This window comes from Mixophyes fleayi, chromosome 8, assembly GCF_038048845.1.
Source record: "Mixophyes fleayi isolate aMixFle1 chromosome 8, aMixFle1.hap1, whole genome shotgun sequence".
Classification (NCBI taxonomy): domain Eukaryota; kingdom Metazoa; phylum Chordata; class Amphibia; order Anura; family Limnodynastidae; genus Mixophyes; species Mixophyes fleayi.
The window spans coordinates 105704271-105720874 of NC_134409.1; positions in this window are offsets into that span (position 1 = coordinate 105704271).

Sequence of the window (16604 nt, forward strand, 5' to 3'; positions counted from 1 at the left end):
CATCCTGCTCATTTCCAGTCGACTTTTGGGACTGTGGAAACACATCCTGAATGGAATGAAGAGGATGTCTGACAATGAACATCTTGAAAAAATATTTATTTTTGGTTCAGGGCCAACTTTATCATCATGTGTAGGAGACCATGCTGATTGTGAATTTAGTGCTGTTTTGTGTGAATATCTTAAGCATGAGAAGAGATTTATGCACTCACATGCTGTTTTTCAATTGCTCACATACTTCTGTAAGTATGTCAATGACATTTTGCATTCTGGGCGGGTTCTCAGTCAGACCTTATCGAGTTCTGTAATTCTTTGGCACACTCTACCTAACATTCCATGTACACAGTGAGGATATTATGTATTCTCTCCTACAAGGACATGGGACATTTACACTTTGATATTTATTAAAAATCTACAGACTAAAAAAACAACTCTGATAGCACAGTCTAGCTTTTATTCTCAGCACCAAAAAAAATCCAACTCCTAAATACCAAATCAGCTGAGCGCACAGATTATTGTGGATATCATGCAGTGAAGACGAAAAGCAGAAAATCCTCCCAAAATTACTAACATTTTACATAGACATTGGTGGTGCTATAAACAAACTGAGCATATGCATCACTTTTCACGTAGGTTCAAATATTAAGGTGCAATCATGTCATCTAATTTTACTTTCCCCTGACTGAAATGGCTCCAGAGCCAGATCTTGAATAGGGAAAATAGCTTATTGGCCTTGGATCCTGCCATTAAAGGACCCAATTTACGATGCATACTGAATAAACACCACAAATCGGTTTGGTTTTAGACCGATGTGTCGAGAAGGTCTGCGCCATGCATGCCCACTTTTTGGTATTTGGGGACACCTCTGCAAGCTCCTATCACTTGTATCACTTTCATTAAATTACACTTTTCTTTTTCTTATAATGCTGCCCTTTTTAACTTCATTTGTGGTTTAAGTTGATTATGAACATGAAAGAATAAGGGACTGCACTTATTACACAAAATACTGCACTTCTCTGCAGAAGTGCAATTGAAAATTGTCAAATGCATCCCATTAAAAGTATAGGATGAGGTCTGATCTCTGCCAGCTGAAAGCTGGTGCAAAAATAAAACATTTCTGTAGAATGAAAGTGGCTGTCTCTAAATACAGCAAGCATGTGCCTTGATCACACAATTAATACATTCAATAATCCTTATATGCCAAATTTTGTGTTGTTTGCATCTGGGAGATCCCAGGGAGGTGGTGTGGTGGGAGGGCGGAAGGGGGCGGGGTTTGGGGCAAATTGTGCCATTTTGGCCCCTTCCTGTGACAAATTCGTAATTTTGGCTCCCGATGGGCAGGAGTATGCAATAATCTCTCTCTGTAAAATCAAATTTGTTTTTGCACTGCTCCATAAAACTAGGCACTCTTGATTTCTATATACAGCAGAGAGCAATCAAATGACCAATTCACCATGCAGCTATTATTCTAGGGAACTGTATACAATACAGGGAACATCTTAGTAAACAATATACAATAGAGAACATTCAAGTGACATCTATACAATACAGACAGCATTCTTGTGGTTTCTATATAATAGAGAAACAATACAGGGAGCATTCTAGTGATCTCTATACAAAGCAGAGCGCATTCTAGTGACAATACAATACAGAGAGCATCATAATGACAGATAAATTATACAGAGAACTTTCCTCACCATCAACAACGCCACACTTTCCTCATTCTGACATTGGTGTAACTATAACGTCTGCGGGAAATAATGCGCAAACACAAAGATATTACCTGATCACGATGCAACCACTGGGACATCCACAAAAGTGCTCCAGGTGGGGGGTGTAGCAATTATCCATGAAGCCTGGTACCAATTGTCCTTGCAGAGATTCCTCAATGTCTCACCGTCATCATATCTTACATTTCATAATCAACAATATCCTGCAAAGAAAACAAGCCCAAGACACACAAGGACAAACACAAAGACAGGGACCACTCACCAGAAACGTCCATTTTTTTTGAGCGCAGTGTACTCTCTCCCAGCAGCTGTGGGGCAAACAGAACAAACCCCTCCCCACATGTCTGACTGGCCATAAACGTAGTGTATCCCGCCCACTCTAGTCTAGTTACAACAATAACAACGCTCTAACCACTGCATTGGGTCCATGTGTAACACTGCAGCCGTCTAGGTGTGATGTACTATCCCTGACCAGACCCTACTTACTATAAAACAATATAGAGTAGATACGGGAGAACAGCAGCATACAGGAATTACAAGACAATGCAAACAATACAAAAGCTTCAACCTAACCACAGGATGCAGAGACTCAGGAAATAGGGAGACGTGACCACAATAAATTGTCGTGGGGAATTTTGGCTGCAAATGGGGTCCAGAATGGTGGGCATATAACAGGCACAGTCTCCCTAAAACTGGGACTGAACTCCTAACTGATAGCAGACCTAGAGCTTGAATTGTCCACATAGGCCTAGTGTATGAATTAAAGTGTCCCCCGTTTCTACGGCTCTGAGCCTAGTGAATATGGTACAGGCTCTTAGCCTGATAATATGCAAAACAGGTTATAAGCCTATATAAAACTGACCCCGCAGAAATTCTTACTGGACAGGCTCTGAGTCCCATTGTGATCACAGGCTACTAAATATGAAAAATGGAAGGGAAATATTTTCAACCTGTGCCAAAAATGTAAGATTAAAGGACCTGAAAATACCTAAGAGCCCCCAGGCCTTGTGCCCACAATATGCCCACCGCCCTTGTGCCCAACATTGGTGGCAGTGGACAATATTAACAAAATAATATGTAAAACATACTCTAGTGCTCCGCACAGGAAGTAGGTCTTCTCCTTGCTGGTTCCTCTTTCTCCAGTTCTTCCAGCTGACGGCGCCTCTTCTCCTGTTCTGCGCTTCCCCTGTTTTATCAATCTGCAATGTAGTCTTTCTGTTGCTTGCAGAGGGGTCTTTGTTCTCTTCCTCTGGTGTCTCTTTTCTTCTTTCTTTGCACTCCTGCGCCTTTTTCTTCTTCTCTTCTTTGTCTTTGGCAGCGGTGTCTTTAGACCACTGCCAGGGGCAGGGCTTAGTGACGCAACAAGCAGTGACTGGCTTGCCGTGGTGCCTAATTGAAATGGTCGATGGACAGCTATGATTGGCTGGCAGACCTGGCCTTTCAATGGCTCACAACGAATATGTACAGCTTAGCTGTCACAGCTCCAGGAGCACTCCGCAACATAACACTGGATTTTGTCTTCTGTTTTACTCCTCACATTAAGTCCCTCTCACAGGTCTGTTGCCTATTTCCAGAATATGGCCTTTTCTTACCAAAGATTCAACCATCCTCTCATCATATCCTGCCTAGACTACAGCAGCCTATCTGACATTCCCCTCACCCATCTATGTCCACTTCAAAACGTTTTTAGCACTGAGGCAAGACTGATCTTCCTTTCTCACTATTCCGCATCCACCGCACAACTTTTCAAATCTCAACACTGGCACCCAGTGTCCTCCAGAATATAAGTTCAAATTTATAGTCCTCACCTACGCAGTCCTCAACAACACTCCCTCTTCATAATGCTCATCCATAAAATACTTTCCCTGGCATCCTCTTAGATCTTCTAGATTCCCTTCCACACCCAATAAGCCTCCCCACAGCCTTCAAATATTTAAATGCTCTCTGACAACAAACCTCTTTATTGGAACATAGTCTAATACCACATATTCATACTGCTACACCCTGCATTTGTCCTAATCTCTACTTGGAGCAACACTCGCACCCTTGTCCGAGCTGTACTCTTTTCCTACTAGTTGTAAACTCCCTCATGGGCAAGGTCACCCCTACCTTATGTTTCCACATCTGCATTTATTTTGTCTACCTTGTAAACCAACCTTGTACTGGAGGACATTATAAAATGCAGAAACCAACTTGCAGTTCTAGTGATTAGGTCACTTGGGGGAAACATTAAATCGATATCAAGTTGATGATGATAACCGATGTACCTTTCACATCATGATATATTTAAAGCGTATCATACACTTTAAATGTATCTTCATGCAGCAGATGCATTTAGCATATTACGCCATGTAATAAGTATCTTAAGATATGTGCAACTGTATGAATCTGTAATTGGGTAATTTTTTTTTCTTGCGCATTTTATGTCTACGTTTTGGACTCAAATGTATCTAATTTCTCATGAGGCCCTAAGTCCCCATATGTGGACTTTGTTTTTAAGGGTTACATATGCACCCAACCATTCAGTATTAACAGAAGCTGTACTACTTATCTGTACTTAAATATCCACAATTAAATCAGGCAAAAGTAAGCTATATATACTTGTGAATCGTTAATCACAATCAATCTTGTTAATAAAAATAATTCCAGTTTATTTTACAATCCACAATCCATATCACCAACAAAATAAAAATCTGCACATATTAAAATGTCAATTAAGAATATGGAAGCTTCACAGTCCACAAAATTCAATTAATAATCAAAGAACCTACGCTGAAGAGATTTGATTCAATTGCTTCAATACAGTGTTTAAATCTGTCACTATTCAAACCAATAATAACTCATCCACAGACATTGTTGTTGTAGTCTGCAGCATCTCTGGCTCAGTAATTGTGTAATTGGTAAGACAGTTAGGGAAAGTCCTCCCCAAAATAACACTGTACAGTCACTAGATCGATCTCTAATAGGAATAAATAACACTCTATCTATCTATCTATTTAAAAGATATTAGCAATTAAAGATTTCACCGAAGACGAAAAGAAGCAGTAGCAAGTTTTCTAGCAGTAGCGTTCACTCATCCCCTTATTATCTCTGGATCTAATCAGGCTGCAGTCATCTGGCACTCAATGCGTAATTCTGTAGGGAATATGATATAATTTAACAGATCAATAAAATCTTATTTTACTGATGCATTTCAACTAAAAATTTTACAACGTCATCTGAGAAATAGTATTCAAATGAGTGTACTGGTGTATATATATAGGGGAGTGTAAATTCCAATACGTGCCGTATTTTGCGTTAAGTTGCTCTGCACATGTCCAGAAACTAACCATCCACCAGAGAACACAATTTTATCACAGCTTATCTTAGAACGCAAAGGACACATGCTACGATTTCATGTGCAGAACGGAGAGGGGAATGGGTGTATGCACATAGTCAGTTTAAAGTAAGGGCGTTCTAAGCTCGAGAGCACGCAACAGTGACCCGATTCAAGCTTTGGGCATCTTTAAGCTACGTATTTTTCTGTCGTATCACTACAGTGGTGTAAGTGCTGAGCGATAGTGATGATGGTTGCGTATGCATGCTAGAATATGTGTTTGCAATTGAGAATAACTATAAAAATGCATTTAATATACATATATAGACATTAGTAACATCATGACAAATGTATTTCATTGGAAAAAAAATTAAAAAACACAATTTTTTTTTTTTTTTTTTTTAATGATTATGGCCCTGATTCATTAAGTAAAGTTCATCATCATCATCGACATTTATTTATATAGCACCAGCAAATTCCGTAGAGCTTTACAATTCATCATCATCATTTATTTATATAGCGCCAACATATTCCGTTACGCTTTACAATTGGGGACAAACGTAGAAAACTAATAAACAAACTGGGTAAAACAGACAAAGAGGTGAGAAGGCCCTGCTCGCAAGCTTAACCTCATGTGTCAAACTCCCATTGTCCAATAGATTGTAAGTCTACATTTGCAGTCGGCCCAGCAAGACTGCAAAGGTAAAAGTGACTCATAAGCTAAATGATCCTGTCACACAACAATGGTGATCAAGGGGTAGTTGTATAACAGGTGGTAATAGGGTAATGTACTGAGGTTAACAGGGTGGTTGAGGAATATTATAAGCTTGCCTGAAGAGGTGGGTTTTCAGAGAACACTTGAAAGCTTGTAGACTAGAGGAAAGTCTTATTGTGCGAGGGAGAGAATTCCATAGAGTGGGTGCAGCTCGGGAAAAGTCCTGTAATCGGGAATGGGAGGATGTAATGAGGGTGGATGAGAGACGCAGATCTTGTGCAGAACGGAGTTGCCGAGTTGGGAGATATTCTGTGACAAGAGAGGAGATGTATGTTGGTGCAGCTTTGTTGATGGCCTTGTAGGTTAGTAAGAGTATTTTATATTGGATTCGGTAGAAAACAGGCAACCAGTGTAGAGACATACAGAGTGATTCAACAGAGGAATAACGATTTGCAAGGAAAATCAATCTTGCCGCAGCGTGCAAAATAGATTGTAGGGGTTTGAGTCTGTTTTTGGGAAGGCCAATATGGAGGGAATTGCAATAGTCAATGCGGGAGATGATAAGTGCATGAATTAAGGTTTTTGCAGTGTCTTGTGTGAGATATGTGTGAATTCTGGAAATGTTTTTTAGATGTATGTAACATGATTTAGATATAGAGTCAATGTGGGGAACAAAGGATAGCTGTGAGTCAAGGATTACACCTAGGCAGCGAGCTTGTGGGGTGGGATTTATGGTCATGTTATCAACAGAGATAGAAATGTCAGGTATGCTCTTGTTGGTGGGTGGGACTATTATTACCTCTGTTTTAGAAAGATTAAGTTTGAGTAACGAGAGGACATCCAAGATGAAATAGCAGAAAGATAGTCAGTTACACGGGACAACACAGATGTCGAGAGATCAGGAGAGGATAGATAAATTTGGGTATCATCCGCATAGAGATGATACTGAAATCCAAAGGAACTTATTAGATTTCCAAGAGAAGCGTTATAGATAGAGAACAGCAGAGGACCTAGTACTGTGCCTTGCGGTACTCCAACTGATAAAGGAAGCGGAGCAGAGGTGGCCCCAGAGAAGTTAACAGTGAAAGAGCGATTAGAAAGGTAGGATGAGAACCAGGATAGAACAGTGTCTTGAAGCCCTAGGGATTGCAGTGTTTGTATGAGAAGAGAGTGGTCAACGGTGTCAAATGCAGCTGAGAGATCCAGGAGAATTAGAAGAGAGTAATGGCGTTTAGTTTTAGCAGTGATCAGATCATTGACAACCTTAGTCAAAGCAGTCTCTGTGGAGTGTTGAGAACGAAAGCCAGACTGAAGAGGATCCAACAGGTTGTTTGCGGAAAGGAAGCGTGTGAGGCGAGTGTAGACAAGTTTCTCTAGAAGCTTGGGGGGCCTCGGCAGCTGAGAGATGGGACGGTAATTTGAGAGAGAGTTTGGTTTGAAATCTTGTTTTTTTAGAATAGGAGTAATCACTGCATGCTTGTATAGTGATGGAAAGATGCCAGTAGAGAGCGAGAGATTACAGATTTTAGTTAGAGGTGAGATGAGCACAGGAGACAGGGATCTACCAATTTGCTAGGGAATAGGATCAAGAGGACAGGAGGTAGAGTAGGAGGATAAGAAGAGAGTAGAAATTCCCTCTTCATTTGTGGGGTCAAATAAAGAGAGGTTGTCAGAGGTTGGTGGGAAGGAATTGAACCAATTGCTTGTCGAACAAACATTAAAATAACAATACTGGGTAATACATACAGGCAGAGAGGTAAGAGGCCCTGCTCAAAAGCTTACAATCTATGTTAAGCAAACAATTAAGTTTTCTTACTTAATTTTTCTGGACAAAACCACGTTGCAAAGCAAGGGGTGCAAATGAGTTTATTATTTCGCCCATAAGGAAAATACTGGCTGTTTTTTCATGTAGCACACAAATACTTGATAGCTTATTTGTACACTGAAATTTAAAGTTGATCTAGGACATGTCCTACCCCAACTATAAATCTGCCATCACATTTTAAATTTAACTTCCCCTCCAATGCAACATGGTTTTGCCTTACTTGCTTAAATTTGCTTATCTTTCCCAAATAAATCAAGTCCATAGTCATTAATGAAAAACATAAAAAAATATAAAAGTACGTTTTTTAAAAAAAACAGTGTTTCCATAAAATACGTTTTTTAGAATGTTATTAATGTACTGTGTACATAAAATAAGTTTTTACCGTTGCTACTGATGGCAAACACATATTGTAGTTTGCATACACAGGCATTATCACTAGTAATCAGCACTTACACCAGTCCTATAGCTGGTGTAAGTGATACGATTAAAAATCACGTACCTTAGGGATGCCCAAAGCTTGAATCAGATGCTGTTGCGTTCACTCAACTTTGGCACGCCCTTACTGTACATTGACTACGTGCATACACCCATTCTGCCCCTGAAATTAAAGGCTGTACAGTAAAGCATGCCAAGCTCGAGTGCATGCAGCAGCATCCAATTAAAGTTTTGGGCATTTCTAAAGTCCTAAGCGCTCAAAGATTTATTGGACGTTGCTGCGTTCTCTGGTGAATGTTTTGTTTCTGGGCATGCGCAGAGTGAATTTATGCAAAATACATCATGTTTTGGCATTTACGTGCCTTTATGAATCAGTCCCTTAGTTATCAGTGACCGCCAATTCACTTGCTGATGTTTGCTCTGTATTTGAAATAACAAGCATTGCATAGATGGTAAATTTCATAAATAAGGCTGCTTGTATAGATATAAATGGACAATAAAAAGACTAAATAAAAATATTTAATAAATGATAAAAATAAATACTAAAAAAAAATAAAAAATAAATGAAAAAAATCTGTAATGATCTAATACTATATATATATATACTGTGGTTGAAGTGGTAATTTAGAAGTGGCGGTATGGAAAATGTAAATGAATGGAATTTGATAGTTTTACAATGCAAGCAGTAGGAGAAGGGGCGGGATGACATACCACCGTGTACCCGCTTACTTCAGCTACTGTATAATATACACCGAACAGTCACAACATTAAAACCACTGACAAGTGAAGTGAACAACATTGATTATCTCGTTACAATGGCACCTGATAAGGGGTGGGATGTTAGTCAGCAAGTGAACAGTCAGTTCTTGAAGTTGATGTGTTAGAAGCAGGAAAAATTGGCAAGTGTAAGGATCTGAGCGACTTTGGCAAGGGGCAAATTGTATGGTTAGATGACTGGGTCAGAGCATCTCCAAAATGGCAGGTCTTGTTGTGGCAGTGGTTAGTACCCACCATAAGTGGTCCAAGGAAAGACAACCGTTGAAACAGCGACAGGATCATGGGTATCCAAGACTCATTAATGCGTGCGGGGGCCGAAAGCTATTCCATCTGGTCCAATCCCTCAGAAGAGCTACTGTAGCAGAAATTGCTGATAAAGGTTAATGCTGGCTATGATAGAAAGGTGTCAGAACACACAGTGCATCACAGCTGGCAGCGTATGGGGCTGCGTAGCTGCAGAACCATCAGAGTGCCAATGTTGACCCCTGTCCACCGCCAAAAGCGCCTACAATGGGCATGTGAGTGCCAGAATTGGACCATAGAGCAACGGAAGAATCTAGACTGGTCTGATAAATCACATTTTGTGTTACATCACGTGGATGGCTGGGTACATGTGCATCGTTTACCTGGGGAAGAGATGTCACCAGGATGCACTATGGGAAGAAGGCAAGCCAGAGGAGGCAGTGTGATGCTCTGTGCAATGTTCTGCTGAGAAATCTTGGGTCCTGGCATTTATGTACCTAAACATTGTTGCAGAGCAAGTACATCCCTCCATTGCAATGATAATCCTTCATGGAAGTGGCCTCTTTCAGCAATTTCCGGAATGGTTTGAGAAACATGACAAGGAGTTCAAGTTGTTAACTTGGCCTCCAAATTGCCAAGATCACAATTTGATCGAGCATTTGTGGTATGTTCTGGAAGAACAAGTGTCATGGAGGCCCCACCTCGCAACTTACAGGACTTAAAGAATCTGCTGCTATTACCTAGGTGACAGATACCACAGGACACCTTCAGAGGTCATGTGAAGATCATGCCTTGATGGGTCAGAGCTGTTCTGGTGCCATTACGGGGACCTACACAATATTATGCAGGTGGTTTTAATATTGTTGATAATCGGCGTGTATATAATAAATATTTAAAGATAAATAATATTATTATATATAATATAATCATATTATAATATATATATATATATATATATATATATATATATATATATATATACTATTTTTTCCTCCTGATGAAGTCTGAACATCTAACCAGACGAAACGCGTTGAGGAGTGTCTAAGGACCTTTCCATCATCTGTTTGGATATCGTGGTACTAGTGTGGTGGGAGCGCTGCAGAGATTTATATATGAGCTGATTGATATCTATGCATACATCTCTGATTACATCCCAGATGAGTACCTAAAGATACCAATATATGTTTGTTACCTTGTGTTTTTATGTAAGTGTGATACTTACTATTTTATTAGTAAAATCTGAGTTTTTACAATATTACACTATATGAGTTTTTTTTATATTGCTCCTATGATGCTGAAGTTACAGTCCTAACAGAATTGTACACTTGGATGAGTGACGTTACTGGTAACAGCTGCTCAGATTTGGAGTTTTCCATTGAACTGATTCATACATCTTCTGGTTCTTTTATCTGGTATGCAGTTTTATGTTTATTGGTGATTACATTGGTGGCATTGAACACAGTGTGCTGTCACTTTTGTATATATCTATTCACCCTTTTGGTTTCATTAGCCCTACCGGAGAGAAGTTATTATCCTTGAGTACACATCTGACTCCTCCACTTTACTCTCTCTTATTACATTAATATATTGTGGTAATACACCATGTGGCGCCGTGTTTCCTTTATTCCTTTTTATATATATATATATATATATATATATATATATATATATTAAAAGGGAAAACAAAGATCGTAACATACATATAGCTGGGAAACCTAATTGCTCCTCAAGCTAAATGACCCTTGGTGCTTGGCTTTACTTGCTTCAGTGAATGCAATTAAAACCAAACTGATCAGCTTCCATGCTGACTTGCTTGGAATAGCACTTGTAACAGAGTAAAGCACAACATGTGACAGAATGCTGGACAGTAACATTTTTCTTCCCCATGCTCCTGCGTCATCCGCTGAGCGTCGTACTAAAATATCATGAGCTCTATTACTTTCCATTTTAAAGTGAAAGGAGTTATGCAGACATAAACACAGCTGACTGTACAAAGCCACAAATACCAGGAACCTACAATAATTCACAAGATGGTAAAACTGTGCTGAATGTTGAAGGATCTGAGAACAAAGGAAGCTAAGGGATGAACTCATGGAAACCTAAATAAAGAGCTAAATAGCAAGATAATATGAAATAATAGTTGATTTAATCACAAAAGAAGGTCTGTGCCTATGTAGACATTGGGATATGTAAATTGAGGGCCTGATACATTAGGGCTCGCTAAACTAACGTAATGTGCATTTTTTAGGCTGCAATTTAAGTCTATTGTATATAAAATATATCAGTTGCTTCTGATTGCAAACACGTGCTTTAGCATACATACTCAGCCGCCATCACTAGTAATCGGCACTGAGACTAGACCTGTAGCTGGAGCAAGTGATACGGATGAAATACAAGTATCTTAGAGATGACCAGAGCTTGAATCTGATGCTGCTGCATGCGCTTGAGATTGGCACGTCCTTAGTGTACATTGAAAACGGACATACGCCCCTTTCCCCACCCTGTTCCCTCCGTGAAATCGCAAGCTGGCGTATTGTCTGGTTCTGGGCATGCTCAGAATAATTGTGCGCATTATATGCACAATAAACGCTAGCCCCAAATGTTTTAGTGATTGTAGAGGTTATACACTTTTATTGAATTCCCCAAATACAGTCACCCAAAGGCCTCATGGCACAGACATAGGGCAGCACTCTTGGGGAGCAGAATAGAAATAATTGTATGGTCATTTTATTTACTTCTCTTTTAGGGGCATTTTTATGTACTAACGCAATTGATGAAAGATAGTTTCCGATCCTTATCGCATAGATAAGGATTGAACTATTTCCTATTTATCAAAAAAGTTAGACAGACACAGCAGTCACGATAAACTGTTGTCCCTGTGAAGTCTATCACCTTATCACTGCACTTTCGTTCCCGATGACCAGCGCGATCCACAGCAGCCTTGTGCGCGTGCTTCGTAGTGAAACCTTCAGGCATGCGCACAAACTTCCCTGCACTTCACTGTTGCAGACGGAGGTATGTGGCAGTGAGGGATCATATGATCTCTCCACACACATGCGCAGTGAAGCTCTGCTCTTCGGACCAGAGCTGAAAGGTAGCCTGAGCTGGCGTACATTAAAACAGGTGAAAAAGTCTTTTCATTCCTTCTTGAATTGGGGACTGCTATGTATTTCGAATAAAGCGCAAAGCAGTAGATATCTATGATATCTGCTGCGATGCATCAATAACAAATTTGCAATATACTTCATTTTGTGGCCATTCCCCGAAAACTACAGTTTTCAGGTCATTTACAGCCAAAAAATGTTTAATAAATAGGCCCTTTAATGTTTTCTTAACATTTGGTGTTATCAGCTTACTGTTACCAGTGTTAATAATGATAGAGGGGTTGTTAGTCAGAGCAATGGAAGCATGTGGAGTGCATGCTTACTGATATAAGGTGCATGGCCAAGCCCCAATCGGGGAGTGGTCCCTTCAGAAGCACTAGGCACGCCCCCGGGTTTGTCATCTCGCTCCATTGTGATGTGACCACAACCTGGGGCACACTTAGCACTTCTGGAGAGTTCTTCCACCCTTTGGACCCTCCCCTGAGTGACATACCTCCCAACATTCCTACTATTGGGACAAAGGTGCCAATGGTTAGGACTAAGGGACAGACTCCTCAAATCAGGACGGTTCCACCTATATTGGAATATTTGTGCGGTATAGGTATGGGTTGTATATACTCTGTAATTAGGGCAGGACCAATTTTAAATATGGCCCAGAAACTCTCAATAATGCACATAGTGGCTGCTGCTGCTGCTGCACTGAATTTAGCAGCCCTGAAAACACTTTTGAGAACTAATGAATTATTTTATATATTCTTCAATATATTATATTAGACCCAATAGAAGGACAACATTGAGATAAACAGAAGCAGTGGCATTGCAGCGCATAAAATGTTTCTCCCAAAGAGGAGTAGTTGGAAGGCATAGACTAAAATACCTAAGAGTGGCTGTATGTTTTATGAGCAAGTATTGCACTGATATTTTGCTCAGTGTCTTTGAATCTGCAGTATATCTGCAGCCCCCACATGCCCAGCTGTGAAGGGTTAACCACTTCCCTTTTGACACAGGATGAGAGATGAGGGGGAGAGAAATACCAGAGGGGTGAAGTCACAGCCTTGCTTGGGCATTGCCCTCTCTACTGTGTGATTGTGACAGAAAAGTCAGCAGAACAAACACACACTGAAATTCTCAGACAATGCCCTCTATGTTGTGATAAGCGGTGTGTCCATGTAGTATACACATTCGCACACGAGCAAGCAATGAGTTGCACTATGATACATAGTCATGATACAGAGTCAGACACAAGCACGGTGTCAGAATGGCGTACGTCGGGCTCACCAGAGGAACTTACTGTGTGGGTCCACACTTGAGTTTAAAAGTGTTGCACATCGTGCATTGATAACTTTTAATATTCCCTCTAACTGCCACTTATACCATTGTGCATGCAGTATCTGCCCAGCGGTGACTACACACATATTGGATCTAATCAGAGTAGGCCGAAATTTTTTAAGGCCCGAACATATATTTAAAAATTTGGCCTTTAAATGGTAGTAAACATGCAGCCGAATCAAGATATGCTTTAAGAGTATCTTGATGTGACCGCATTAAAAATACAATATACTTTACTACACTTTAGAGAATAGGTTCAGGGGACAAGTGCACGGGGCGTTATGATGGCCCCGCCACCCGCTGCAGCATCACAATTAATCAGGGAGCGGGCATGGAGTCATGATGTTTCACATTTGTGGTGCAGTAAGTGATGAGCGTGGGAAGAGATTCCATCAGGACATCACAGCGATGGAGAAGAGATATGAAGGCATATGGAACTGTACAACTCTAGTAGACTAATGCTGGACTATCACAAGAGATTTTCCAGATGTGGACTACAAACAGTAGCCGAAGTAGAAGTGTAAACTGTGCATAGGATAATGTGTCAATTCTTGAAGAAGTTAAGCCAAATAGTATATTATAAAGAGAAATGATACATATATAATTATATATCATTATATATATATATATATATATATATATAATATAAATGCTTAGTGGCGTCTGTCTGTCTGTGTGTGTGTGGGAAAAAAAAAACAAGTTGCAGCGCCACCTGCTGGGCAGAGTTATACATTGACCTACTAAATTCTTAGTGTGTGTGGGAAAAAAAAATCAAAAAGGGCTGAAATTTGGTAGGGCTCAAACTCATTTTTGTGAGGTAATTTTACTTCATGAACACACATGTGTAGAGGCGTGCGTTAGTGTGTGTGTGTGTGTGTGTGTGTGTGTGTGTGTGTGTAAAAACTATTTTCTCAGAAAGGGCTCATCCAATTGACCTGAAATTTGGTATACTGACATTATTTGATAAAAAAATTAGAATAGTGAAGTCAGTTAACTTCCATAATCCCCCCTTCCCCCTGTGGGAGGGGTAGTAAAGGCTAAATTTACGAGTTGAGGGGTCAAACTCATTTTCGTGAGGTAATTTTACCTCATGAACACACATTAAAAGGCCGCTTGCGTCGGGAAGTAACGCTCTTCCACTGAGGAGGCCTGGGCTAGGTCCAAATGCATGACAAGAACCTTTTTAAGACCTTAAGTAGCTTGATTTGACTAGAATGCATGAGTATCATGCACGGGTTAACTTGTATGTATATATATATATATATATATATATATATCATAGTTGCTTACTCTCCCGGACATTCCGGGAGACTTCTGAAATTCCCGGGAGAGCAGTGCAGCTTCCTGAGTTCTGGCCAGTTCTGTAGATTAAATGGAACAGGTGGGGCTTAGCGACACAATTTACGCATCATCATGGTCCACCCCCTACCATAAGAGGCCATAAATTATTATGCCTGTTCAGGGGAGGGACTAAGTGACGCGATTCACCGAGCCTTGCCCCCACACGCCCAGCTCCCCCCGGATTTGATCTTGCCAAAGTCGGTAGGTGTATACATATATATATATAACTAATACACTTTCATTTCACCTTTCACCACAATTTAACTTCATTTCAATTAAAGTATTATTATTGAAAGGGTGCTTGGATACTCTTTATTTGCCTCGTAGAACGACAAGCAACAGCCTGACCTAGTGTCTGGTAGTTCCACACATTCGACTGATAGTAAATAAACATACAGACGCCATGCAAAAGATCCTGCATTAGAAATCAACACATACATACGGGGGCACTATATTTATTTTATTTCCCCAGTAACACTTGACAGAGGTACCAAGAGAGGCGTTTGACTTTACACTCTCCAAGCTATAAAAACGCAGCTTAATACATTTTCCTGTGTTTTCAAATAAATGTTATAGTTGCACTGCCATCTGGTGGGTTTGTGTATAATTGCAGGTATGTTATTTTTTCAAAGCAGTTACATGTAGATCATCACTGTTTTTTTGTTAACTCAAACTGTATATAAGTAAGCTCTTGGCCTAGTATTAAATCTCTTTGACTGCAGACTTTAAGACTGAAGCTATACCTGGGTCCAGGAGTGCATGTGTAATGTATTCGATTATACTTTCTTGTATTATGTTATACCTTCTTATGCATCATCATGGCTTGGGATAATTCTGCTATATTTTGATTTTAAATCTCTTTGTGCGTTGGAACCACATGAATCGCAACGGACAATATTTATTGGTAGCGACAATACGCACATAACAGATGGGGGCTCGAAACGGTGCCAGACTACGCAAAGATTCTCAAAATCTACAGATTTCGGTTTACCCACAAAGAGTGGGAGACGCGTCATATACAGGTACGAACACAAATAGTTTTATGTCATTTTATCTTCCAGTGTTGCTAAACTGAATATCCGCTTTGTGCAATCTAAGAGGTGCTGGCGAGGACTTAGGGACAAGAAAGAAAATTTGTTTTTTTTTAATGTCATTTTGTGATTAATACGTGGTTTGTTTGCATAGCATACGAATATATATCCCTGTACATTTGCCACATGTTTAAACGGTTATATTGATAGATATTGCAGTTGTATTTTATAGTGAAAGGAATTGTTAAAACCTCTGAGAAATTATTACCAACATTTGTGAAAATATTTTTCTGCACAGAAAAGGTGTATATGAATTATGTTTGTGAAAATACAGGTTAAGGACAAAGATTCTGCTGAAGAAACGGTATATAATAAAATTTGAGGCGTTCTGCTGAGAAAACGGTATAAAAGACGTTGTGATATACGAGGTATATGTTGAAAACAGAGGTTTTTCGTGATAATCGAAATTGTAATTGTAGAGTGTACAGATAACTAGTACCTGTAAGCTGTGCAATCGAACCGCACATGTTGCATATGCAACTGTGATTGTGAATTGTGGATAGTCTGAGGAAATTCACTGGAAAGGCTGGTATTCTTCAATATTTAGTGCTCCTAGTTCTAAAGTACTCAGCAGAAACTTCACTGGAAAGGCAGGGAATTGTTTTGTGCTGTGAAGTATTGAGGAGTCCACTTCCACACGGGCACTAAACGTTGATATTTCCATTCTCCTAGTTGAAAGTGACTGTGTTAGGGACCTTGCT